The following is a 12,589-nucleotide window of genomic DNA, read 5'->3' as shown; positions in this document are numbered from 1 at the left end:
GACAGTTACATGTGAAGGAAGGCTGGTGAAGAAATCCACGTTTCAGTCTCCACTTGAGCTAAACAACGGTAAGGTCACAGAATTTTAGAAAACCTCACTACTGTAAGAAGAAGAAGAAGAAGAGTTTGGATTTGATATCCTGCCTTTCACTCCCTTTAAGGAGTCTCAAAGCGGCTAACATTCTCCTTTCCCTTCCTCCCCCACAACAAACACTCTGTGAGGTGAGTGGGGCTGAGAGACTTCAGAGAAGTGTGACTGGCCCAAGGTCACCCAGCAGCTGCATGTGGAGGAGCGGAGTCGCGAACCCGGTTCCCCAGATTATGAGATTACCGCTCTTAACCACTACACCACACTGACTCTCAGTGTGAAAGAGGAGCAGGGATGTTGGGGATGAGTTGCTGCCAGGAACATGGACCACAGCTTTGTTTTTAAAATAATCTGTTGCTTCAATGCCTTAAAAGCAACAAAGACTCTTCTGATTGTAGAACAGTGTTTTCCTGTAACTGAGTCTCAAAGACAGGAAACAAAAAGGCAAGGCAAGACCAAATATACAAAAGTGGAATACAGTCTTAATTTCATTTTCACTCTAAATTTAGACTCTAGATGGATACAGCATCACTCGGATCCTGCGTCCAATGGCTTTGGCAGGTAGGTTGGAGCAGAACTTTGCTCACACCATGCCGCTGCTTCCATGGGCACGGGTCACCTTTCCCCAGATCACTCTGGTCCTGTTGGTTTGCCGCCAGGAGTCACGGTGTTGTTTTTTGCTTTGTACACATAGGCGCATTTCTTGCCCAAATAGAATTCTGTCTCATTATGGGAATAAACTCCCTCAATTTTCAGAAGAGCTGCGTGCTCTCTCTGGTTTCGAAGACCTCGCTTGTAGCCAGCAAAATTGGCCTTGGACCACAACCTGCCAGTCATGGTGTTGTCTTGAAGTCCTGTTCCCAGCAGGCCCCGCTACACCCACCCACGCTGGTCCGCCGGCCCTCGCGGTGCCTCACGCTTGGTCTTTATTGAAGACTGTTGTGACAGGACTCCCACCTGCCACAAGGTGGAACAAGATGGAAGCCCTGAACAAAAGAAGACCCCAACTTTTATTAGCTACTAATCCCCCAAGCTACACCCCTAGAACTACATCACAACTACATCATGACTACATCATTGATGTATCACAAAGAGGAGGGGTTCAGGGAGGAGTTGTGGTGGTAACCTGAGTGTCTTGTCACCTGTCCGGTTCCTCCTTTCCCCCTCCCCATGATTACATTCCTGAGGACAAAGAAGAGTTCACTGTTTCCTGCCCCCCCAGAGGGAAGAGCTGGTCACTGTCCTTTGTTTCAGTCCGTACTGAATCCACTTCCATATGCGGGTCATTTGTGAGTCTAGGACCATCAAGGTTGGAATGCCTACTGGGTAGGGCTTGCTGCAGGCTTGGGGGATCTAGATAGGTTTTCATACACTGCCAACTCCTTCGGAGTCCTCTCTGAGTCCAGCTAGTGTGCTTGGAGGGTTGGGCTCCCATTTCCCTTTTATACCAAGGGGGCATTGTTCAATAACAAACTATACAAGAAGATAGACAAACAGATACAAGAGAGGGACAAAGAGGGAGGGGAAGAGAAAAGAATGTCCTATCAGTATTCAGTCTAACACTCAGGTGCCCCCCTGGCGGCCCTTTCTGGGCAAACTGCGACAGACCAGACCGGAGAAGGCTAGTAGAAATCTAAAGGCAATCCCTGCCTACAACTAAAACCACAGGCAACTAGCCTGGAAACCACAGGTCTCTTAACCCGGAAAAACCACAGATCTGGAATTCACTCAGCGCTGCTCACAAAACTAATCCTAGTGCGGGCCCCCGTCTTCTTCCGCGAACCTCCCGATCTACCGTCCACGACAACCTCTTGCCTGACCTTAGAACTATGTTCAGGATTCCCTACTGGACGCTTGTGCAGTGCAATGCCAGATTGGGACCCGAGAAGACAAAAGTTTGAAAGGGAACAAACAACCTTGCATTCTCACATACATGAGTCATCGCCAACAAGGGTCATTGTGCCAGAGGTGCAGCTTCATTTGTTTGATAGGAGGTGGAAAGAAGTGCGTAGGAGAAAGTTATGTTCCTTCGACCCTCTCTGGCTACCCTCCGAGGGAGTGGGTCGGGGAGAGAGAAAGAGAGAGAGAGAGAGAGAGAGAGAGAGAGAGAGAGACTTCCAGTGACCCTTCTGGCCATGCTCCGAACGAATGGTAGATGAAGGGAACGCAGTGGATGTAGCCTACCTTGATTTCAGCAAGGCATTTGACAAGGTGCCCCATGATATTCTTGTAAAGAAGCTGGTAAAATGCGGACTTGACTATGCTACCACTCAGTGGATTTGTAACTGGCTGACTGACCGAACCCAAAGGGTGCTCATCAATGGTTCCTCTTCATCCTGGAGAAGAGTGACTAGTGGGGTGCCACAGGGTTCTGTCTTGGGCCCGGTCTTATTCAACATCTTTATCAACGACTTGGATGATGAACTCAAGGACATCCTGATCAAATTTTCAGATGACACCAAACTGGGAGGGGTGGCTAACACCCCAGAGGACAGGATCACACTTCAAAACGACCTTGACAGATTAGAGAACTGGGCCAAAACAAACAAGATGAATTTTAATAGGGAGAAATGTAAAGTATTGCACTTGGGCAAAAAAAATGAGAGGCACAAATACAAGATGGGTGACACCTGGCTTGAGAGCAGTACATGTGAAAAGGATCTAGGAGTCTTGGTTGACCACAAACTTGACATGAGCCAACAGTGTGACGCGGCAGCTAAAAAAGCCAATGCAATTCTGGGCTGCATCAATAGGAGTATAGCATCTAGATCAAGGGAAGTAATAGTGCCACTGTATTCTGCTCTGGTCAGACCTCACCTGGAGTACTGTGTCCAGTTCTGGGCACCACAGTTCAAGAAGGACACTGACAAACTGGAACGTGTCCAGAGGAGGGCAACCAAAATGGTCAAAGGCCTGGAAACGATGCCTTATGAGGAATGGCTAAGGGAGCTGGGCATGTTTAGCCTGGAGAAGAGGAGGTTAAGGGGTGATATGATAGCCATGTTCAAATATATAAAAGGATGTCACATAGAGGAGGGAGAAAGGTTGTTTTCTGCTGCTCCAGAGAAGCGGACACGGAGCAATGGTTCCAAACTACAAGAAAGAAGATTCCACCTAAACATTAGGAAGAACTTCCTGACAGTAAGAGCTGTTCGACAGTGGAATTTGCTGCCAAGGAGTGTGGTGGAGTCTCCTTCTTTGGAGGTCTTTAAGCAGAGGCTTGACAACCATATGTCAGGAGTGCTCTGATGGTGTTTCCTGCTTGGCAGGGGGTTGGACTCGATGGCCCTTGTGGTCTCTTCCAACTCTATGATTCTATGATTCTATGATTCTATGACTCTATGAATGGGTCAAGGAGAGAGAAAGGGAGATTTCCCACGACCCCCTCTGGCCACCCTCTGAGGGAGTGGGTCAGGGAGAGAGAGAAGGAAAGGTTTGGCTGTCGTGGAGACGTTATCCTTCCACCCCTCTCCCTCTCCCTTTCAAACCATACTCACGTCCTAGGAACGTCCCTCGTGGATCCTGGGATCCTTAGTTGGCCGGCTTGACCTTGCCTATGCTCCTCCTGGCTGAGCCTTTTGGTGACAGTTGATTACTGCCCGCAAAGGGAAGGCAGGGAGAGGAAAAGGATCCCTGGGCTAAGAGGACTTCACTGTTTCCTGCCCCCCAGAGGGAAGAGCTGGTCACTGTCCTTTGTTTCAGTCCGTACTGAATCCACTTCCATATGCAGGTCCTTTGTGAGTCTAGGACCATCAAGGTTGGCATGCCTACTGGGTAGGGCTCGCTGCGGGCTTGGGGGATCTAGATAGGTTTTCATATACTGCCAACCCCTTCAGAGTCCTCTCTGAGGAAAAGAAAAAAAAAAGCTTCATGGAAGCCTGATTGTCAGGAGGGGTCCAGCTATTGTGTTTGGAGGGTTGAGTTCCCATTTCCCTTTTATACCAAGGGGGCGTTGTTCAATAACAAACTATACAAGGAGATAGACCCCAACTTTTATTAGCTACTAATTCCCCATGCTACACCCCTAAGACTACATCATAACTACATCATTGACACATCACAAAGAGGAGGGGTTCAGGGAGGAGTTGTGGTGGTAACCTGAGTGCCTTGTCACCTGTCCGGTTCCTCCTTACCCCCTCCCCATGATTACATTCCTGAGGACAAAGAGGAGTTCACTGTTTCCTGCCCCCCAGAGGGAAGGGCTGGTCACTGTCCTTTGTTTCAGTCTGTACTGAATCCACTTCCATATGCAGGTCCTTTGTGAGTCTAGGACCATCAAGGTTGGCATGCCAACTGGGTAGGGCTCACTGCAGGCTTGGGGGATTATGGTTGTCTTGTGTCAAGTCTCCCCCTTTTGATAGTCCTTCCTTCATGGTGTAAAATAAAAGTGGAATGGTACAATGCAACGCTTCTATTCTACTTAGTGTATATGTGGGGTTTTGTGTCAGCATCACAGTGTGGGTTCTTTTTACTATTCGCTTGTATTTCTTTGGCGGTGAGAGAGGTTGGGGGTGGTGGCCTAGGGTGTGGTTGGTTGTCTTTGATGGGCTGTAGTGAAATTTGTTTTTGTGTGTGAGTGGGGTGTGTATGTGGTTTTGGATTTGGTTAGATAGATTGATTCGTATGCTGTTGGCAGATTCTTGTCATTGTCTTGTGGGGCTGTGTGTGCGATAAAGGGGAGCCATATTGGGGTGAAGGCGTCTTCTTCTATTTGTCCCCATGTCAGTTTCAGTTTGTTGGTTAGTTTTTCTAATAAGGCTGTTTCTGAAGACATTCTAGTTTAGACAAACCTACCTAGATGTTGTCTTTGTCCATGGAGTTTTCTTGGCAGGGATACTGGAGTGGCTTGCTGGTTCCTCCTTCAGGTGGATCACGTTTGGTCAAAACTCTCCACTATGACCTGTTCATCTTTGGTGCCCTGCTCGGCATAGTTCATAGCTTCTCTGAGTTATTCAAGCCCCTTCGCCATGGCAAGGCAGAATCTTTTAATGAGGGTGAAAGAGGAGAGCACAAAATATGGTCTGAAGCTCAACATCAAAAAAACGAAGATCATGGTCACTGGTCCCATCACCTCCTGGCAAATAGAAGGGGAAGAAATGGAGGCAGTGAGAGATTATACTTTCTTGGGCTCCATGATCACTGCAGATAGTGACAGCAGTCACAAAATTAAAAGACGCCTGCTTCTTTGGAGAAAAGCAAAGATAAACCTAGACAGCATCTTAAAAAGCAGAGACATCACTTTGCCAACAAAGGTCCGTATGATTAAAGCCATGGTTTTCCCAGTAGTGATGTATGGAAAGTGAGAGCTGGACCATAAAGAAGGCTGATCACCGAAGAATTGATGCTATTGAATTATGGTGCTGGAGGAGACTCTTGAGAGTCCCATGGACTGCAAGAAGATCAAACCTATCCATTCTTAAGGAAATCAGACCTGAGTGCTCACTGGAAGGACAGATCCTAAAGCTGAGGCTCCAATACTTTGGCTACCTCACGAGAAGAGAAGACTCCCTGGAGAAGACCCTGATGCTGGGAAAGATGGAGGGCACAAGTAGAAGGGGACGACAGGGGACAAGATGTTTGGACAATGTTCTCAAAGCTACCAGCATGAGTTTGACCAAACTGCATTGTAATGTCCTGCCAAAATACAGAAACTTTTCATACTACAAATCTTCCAGGGTTTGTTTGGTTTTGGCCCCAGGGAAATTTCAGACTGCCGCTTCACTTACTCTTCATTGTTCGTGGTTTTATAAACTTCTATCATGTTGACTCCTCCTCATGTCTTCTCAAAATCCCTTGACTGAAGAACGGTACACTCTGATAGGATGGTTGTCCTCTTCCACTGAGCGTGCAGCTTCAGGAGGGACGCAAACTGAGCAGTGAGGAAGGAAGGGGACACTCGCCTAGCCAGCCAGATCAGCCAAATCACCCCTGGCAGTCAATGGTGTGACAGATATCGAGATATCACAGCCAGATCACCCTCCCATCCACCCTCTGTCCCAAACTCATCATTGTGCCTAGAGGCTAATCTTCCCTCAGTACAATTACGGATTTGGCTTAGAACACTTAACTATTGGCTTTGCCTAAACCTAAATCCCGCCAGCCTAATATCCCTAGTGATGCAAGATTGTCAGAAGAGTGCCTGGGCTAAAATTGTCATCAAAAACTTCACTCTTGTGGTTGATCACCACAATAATAATATAGTAGTAATAATAATTTATTATTTATACCCTGCCCATCTGGCTGGGTTTCCCCAGCCACTCTGGGTGGCTTTCAACAGAATATGAAAATACAATAATCTATTAAATATTAAAAGCTTCCCTAAACAGGGCTGCCTTCAATTGTCTTCTAAAAGTTTGGTAGCTGTTTTTCTCTTTGACATCTGGCGAGAGGGCATTCCACAGGGCAGGCGCCACTACCAAGAAGGCCCTCTGCCTGGTTCCCTGTAACTTGGCTTCTCGCAGTGAGGGAACTGCCAGAAGGCCCTCGGCACTGGACCTCAGTATCTGGGTAGGACAATGGGGGTGGAGATGCTCCTTCAGGTATACTGGACTGAGGCCATTTAGGGCTTTAAAGGTCAGCAGCAACACTTTGAATTGTGCTTAGAAATGTACTGGGAGCCAGTGTAGGTCTTTCAAGACCAGTGTTATATGGTCTCGGTGGCCGCTCCCAGTCACCAGTCTAGCTGCCGCATTCTGGATTAGTTGTAGTTTCTGGGTCATCTTCAAAGGTAGCTCCAACATAGAGCGCTTTGCAGTAGTCCACAACAGCCACTCACTTTTGGGTTTTAGTAAAGCAAACAGTCTAATTTGTCAGTGCCTAAATGATATCGAGTGTCAGAGCAACTTCGCCACAATAAGAAAATTTTGCCCATGGTATGACTATTTTCCACCTACCCATTTTGACTCTCTGGCACCTTATCTGCATAACCCAGCAATTCTAAAATATAGTCATGCTTGTACTCTCACAAAATTGAATGTATTGCCCTCGGCTGTACTTGAGGGACGATTCCAACAGATTCCACATGAAAAACACTTAAGTTCCTGTGGAGATGGCAGTACCGAATCTGTGGCTCATGCCCTTCTGGCCTGCGCTCTTTATAAAGACTTGAGGAATGAGATTATCACTCCTCTTTAATTGTCCATTCCGGGTCGTCCAGCCACTGCCACAGTGTCCTTTCTCTTGGCAGATCAAGATGAGCAGGTGACAGCAAAGGTTGCAAGGTTTTTAGGTGGGGCAATTAGAATAAGATCCACTATTCAGAACCCTAAAATGTATTTTATATAATTGACCTTTTAATTTTTCTTCTTTGTATATCGTACTGTTTTATTGCTATGGCCGACAGCTGATGCAAATAAAGATTCATTCATTCTTCTCTAAATCATAAAGACCAAAGCACTCATACTCAACAATTTTGGAGTCTTCCTAAATAAAGCTCAACAGTTTTTTGAGTGGGATGTCCTGGTTGTTACTTTTTGAAATATGGCAACCCTATAATGCCCATGCAGCAGCCATTTTGAGTCTGCCCATGCCCCACGGAACAGCCATTTTGTGTCTAACCACACACCAGCAGCCATTTTATTCCAATATGTTTTTCTATGCATTACTTGCATTGCAAAATCCAGAGAAGCACACATTTTGAAAGATGACTGCCTTTTGCTTTGCATTTTCTTTTGGGAAGTGTGAATTTAGGTAGACTGGCCTTTAAATGTGAACTGAATTGGATTGCTTCCCCATCATTAAAGAACCCATTGATCCAGAGAAAGAAAAACTTATATAGAGAGAGGTGCTTCCAAGTGGGGCAGTGAACAGTGGAGGGGGATGGCTCTGAGGTCTTGTGTGTGGCAGGAGAGGGCTTCCTGGTTGCTGTCAAGCCTGTCAATTTGGGGATCCCAAATGGAAGATTTGTGTTTATGGCAGAGAGGCACAATTTGAGTGTGGACTGTGGTGAGAGAACCATATTTATTTGCCTTATATAACCAACATGCTTAACTCTGGTTAATACATGAAAGGGTTAAGACCATAGAGTAAGCTATCCTGCCAGGCTTAGCTAGGTCACACCCCCTCACCTTGGGAGGAAGGGCTACCAAACTTTTGTTCTTTCACCCTCCCGCCATGTGAACCCAAACAGTAATGATGTCTGTGCTTAGACATCTTTGTCTCGCAAGCCAACTTTGTGTTTCTGTACAAATAATTTAGAAAAATTTAGAAACATTTACCGCTTTCTGAAACTATGTTATACTGCTTTTCTTTTCTTGTTGCTATATGGGAAAGCACATGAATCTGAACTCTGAAGAGTTTGTAAGAAGGGCGCCGGTTTCTGGGGACCAAGTCACTGTGGACCCCCCATCTTTTTCTTTTAGGGGAACCGGGCTCCCTCAATGTTCAGGGGCCACCCCAAGCGATGTTGGGATGCCGTGCGACATCAGCACGTCATGTCTGGCTCCCTTAATCCTCCAGAGAAGGCGGTAACTCTGGTTTGTAAGTAAACCATTTTTAACTTATCTACTGTGTGGTCTCTTTCTATACTAAGGGGTAACTTAGAAGGAGATACTTTAAAGGCCTAACAGCCTGGATTTCCACACTTTGCTTTGCTTCATGTTTTGTGATTTTAATTCTTTGTTGAGGCTCCCTAAGCAATGAGTACCTGCCCTGAACCTGGATATAGGCAACCCTGGAATTCTCCTTTTTTTTCTTTAACCAGGTTACTAAAATACCAACAGATATGTCCACCATCACAGGCAGGAATACTTCTGAATATCAGATCCTGGAAATCATGGGGCCTCTCATGCTTGGGTACTGTTTGAGGGTTTTCCTTTGGGCATCTGGGTGGCCACTGTGAGAACAGGCCTAGATGGTCTGGCCTAACAGGCTCTTCTTCTGTTCTTATAAGAATTCTTCTGGATTCAGGTCCTGTATTGGGACTTTGCCTTGGGACACCTGGTGGGTCACTGTGAGAAAAGGAAGCTGGACTAGATGGGCCAACTACAACTAATCCAGAATGCGGCAGCTAGACTGGTGACTGGGAGTGGCCACTGAGACCACATAACACCGGTCTTGAAAGACCTACATTGGCTCCCAGTATGTTTCCGAGTACAATTCAAAGTGTTGGTGCTGACCTTGAAAGCCCTAAATGGCCTCGGTCCAGTATACCTGAAGGAGCGTCTCCACCTCCATTGTTCTGCCCAGACACTGAGATCCAGCGCCGAGGGCCTTCTGGCGGTTCCCTCACTGCGAGAAGCCAAGTTACAGGGAACCAGGCAGAGGGTCTTCTCGGTAGTGGCACCTGCCCTGTGGAACGCCCTCTCAACAGATGTCAAAGAGAACAACTACCAGACATCTGAAGGCAGCCCTCTTTAGGGAAGCTTTTAATATTTGATGTATTACTGAATTTTAATATTTGGTTGGAAGCCGCCCAGAGTGGTTGGAGAAGCCCAGCCAGATGGGCGGGGTATAAATAAGTTGTTATCATCATCATCATCATCATCATCATCATCATCATAATCATCAATCTGATCCAGAAAGGCTCTTCTTTCGTTCTCAAGTTTGTATGTCCCACCAGCTTTGATTAGCCTAGGCTTCTTCAAGCTGTGGCTTTCCAGCTCCATCTGTTGGGTCATTTGTTTTGTCCTATTAGAAGTACTGCCCAACTGTGAATTTGGGACCTTGAAAAGAACAATGGTCCAGAAAGCCTAGCCCATTAGTTTTGCTCCAAAATCACATGAAGCATTTAGATGAGGAGAACTTCAGAAGGCTCTCGGCGATACTCTCCAGCAGATAAGCCCTTTGTCTTATCCTCCATAAGTATGACTTCCTATCTGGGCAAGACCTCATAGGCGATAAAATGGCTTAGGTTGGAACATTGGTTGGTTGTGTAAGTTCCATGCTGAGGTCACGAATGTTCTCAGAATTTGGTGTGATGGGGTTGGAATAATAAATCGGAGGCTCAGCTTGCCCTTCTCTTCCTCCCACCCCTTGGACTCCACTTCAGACGATGGTCACAAGATGATAATCGAATTATACCCTCTTCTCACTTGACCTGCCTACGAAAGCTGAATCATGAATTCCCTCCCATCACATGGGCATCCCAAACAGAGCCATGCCAGGCACATAAGCTCAATATGTGCTTCTGTGTCCATCAGCTGCCAAGCTATGATGCTGTTGTTCTGCCCCTCAGCACACACAGGCACGCACACCCACAGCTTATAAAATCATGTACGTCCCGAAAAAAGTGGATAGAAAAAAGTTATTCTCCCCCTCTCATAATGCCAGAACTTGTGAACGTCCCATGAAGCCAAATGTTGGAAGATTCAGGATGGATAAAATAAAAGTCCTTCTTCATGCAGTGTATAGTTAAACTGTGGGACTTCCTCCCACAGGAGACAGTGATGACCAATAACAAGGCTTTAAAAGAGGATTGGAGAAATTCATGGAGGGTTAGCAATGCAAATAAGCCTTTTTGTTCTGTGGTCACAGAAGACGCAGACAAAACAAAACAAAACCAGCAACCATGCAAGTCATATATCGTAACGTACTAAGCACATTAGCATGTGTTAGAATACATATTTGATATAAAGAAAGCTGCAGCGAATGTAGTCTGGCTCTTTTGAGGCTAGGCATCATTTTGAGGCTACGTATGGAGCTGCTTGCTCAGGATTGGGAAATAAGGGGCTCCCCTGTGAGTCCTCCTTCTTTCACGCTATCTGTCACCGAGATCCTCTACAGGAGCATCGCTGGATGTTCCCAGAGTTGGTGAGGCTTGTTTGACAGCAACAATAAACCAAGGCTTTATCTGTCATCAGCTCAGTCCTGTGGAACAGTCTGCCACTAGAGATTCAGCAGGTGCGTCTTCTGTGCCAACATTTAAATGCCTGCTGAAAACTTTTCTATTCTGTCGGGCTTATGCAGGCGGCAAAGAACTCATTTCCCCCACAATAATGATTTTCCATATGCTTTTTATTTTATGGTTTTTATGGTTGCCAGTTTGTTTCTGGGCCCAATTCAAAGGGCTCACATTAATGTTTCAAGCCCTAAATGACTCAGGCCCCCAAATACCTGAAAGGCTGTCCCCTTCCCTACAGAAGGGGCACTCTTGGTAATTCCTCCATCCTCACAGGCTCAGTGGAGCAGGGATGTGGAGGTGCAGGGGGAGAGGGCCTTCTCTGTGGTGGCCCCTACAGAAGTACATCCTAGACCTTCACTATGTAGCTTGGAATTCCATCAGCCTGGATAGCTCAGTTGGTTAGATTGTGGTGCTGATAGTGTCAAGGTTATAGGTTCAGTCCCCCAATTGTGCCAACATTGTCTTCTGTGCCAACATTTAAATGCCTGCTGAAACCTTTTCTGTTCTGTCGGGCTTATACAGCTGCATATTCCTGAGCTGCAGGGGGTTGGACTAGATGACCCTCTGGGTCTCTTCCAGCTCTATGATTTATGAATGTTCAAGACACACTTCTTAACCCTAGTTTTTGACACAAGGTGCATGTTTTGAAGACCCACCCCATTTTTGTGGTTGTAAGTTATTTTAAACTGTTTCAAATATTGTTTTAATGTTGTAACCCATCTTGGGACCTTAGAGTGAAGGGTGGAAACAAACAAACTAACAATGTTATAAATCAGCGTTGTGGCCAGGCCTCAGGTCCTCTGTGACTGGCGCACTCCCTGCTGTTGCCTCCTTGCGCCATCGGCGTTGGACAGGGCCCCGCTCGAGGACTGGGCCTCGCCAACCATTCAGTGCCAACGGGGGCATGTCCATGGGGAATATAAACTCCAGCGTGGTGGGGAGGCCGTCCTCTCTCACCCTTCACCAGATCTCCCACTCACCCCATCCTCTTTTTCTACTTTGATACGTTACCACCTTGCTATGGACTAATCGTCAGTTGCCATATTGTTTGGAATGGGCAGGAATTCTTTTCGCTTGGCAAATTGGCTCCACCGATTTCGCCTACCTCGTAGCAATCGTCACAACTTTGTGAGGTTAGGCACTGGGTAAGCCTGTGTTTAGATCAGGGGTTAGCAAGGTTTACTTCGGCTTGGCTGGTTCACTCCCGTGGAGATTGCTCCGTGGACTGGATCGCGTCTGCACAGACACGATTTCCGGTGCTGCAGAAGCGAGTCCCTGCTCTGTGCTGTGCTGCAGCGCATGGCGACTTGCCGAGTGGACGGTTCGGTTCGGGGGCGGCTCGTGGGCCATTTAAACAAACCCTGTGGGCTGCTTGTGGCCCATGGACTACAGTTGCTGACCCCTGGTTTAGATGGAGGGGAGGTTGTAGCCTGCCCCTCCTCCTTAAGGGTATCCTGTTAAAGGGATCTGGGGGTGTGCATTCTGTCTGATGCCTGGACGTGGGATGGGGCCATGCCACTACTCGAAACAGGGACCCCTCAGGGTACTTCTACTTGATGTAAGTCTTAGGGCTCCCCTTGTCTGTGATTTACCCTTAGTTGAACTCCCAGCAAACAGCCGGAGTCTGGATATAGTCTGGCTTCACCCAATGCCTAAGCCAAA

At 46.9% G+C, this 12,589-nt stretch overlaps 1 pseudogene across 1 annotated transcript; it reads right to left on the bottom strand.

The window, feature by feature from the left end:
* Window positions 1–557: 557 nt before the first annotated feature.
* Window positions 558–981, bottom strand: LOC307221893 (large ribosomal subunit protein eL33 pseudogene; annotated as a pseudogene). The gene has a single exon. The product of its transcript is annotated as a large ribosomal subunit protein eL33 pseudogene (transcript).
* Between the last annotated feature and the right edge of the window lie 11,608 nt (window positions 982–12,589).

Source organism: Podarcis cretensis, assembly GCF_951804945.1.
Source record: "Podarcis cretensis genome assembly, chromosome: 8".
In the NCBI taxonomy this organism is placed as follows: domain Eukaryota; kingdom Metazoa; phylum Chordata; class Lepidosauria; order Squamata; family Lacertidae; genus Podarcis; species Podarcis cretensis.
This window is presented reverse-complemented; position numbering and strand designations above follow the sequence as displayed.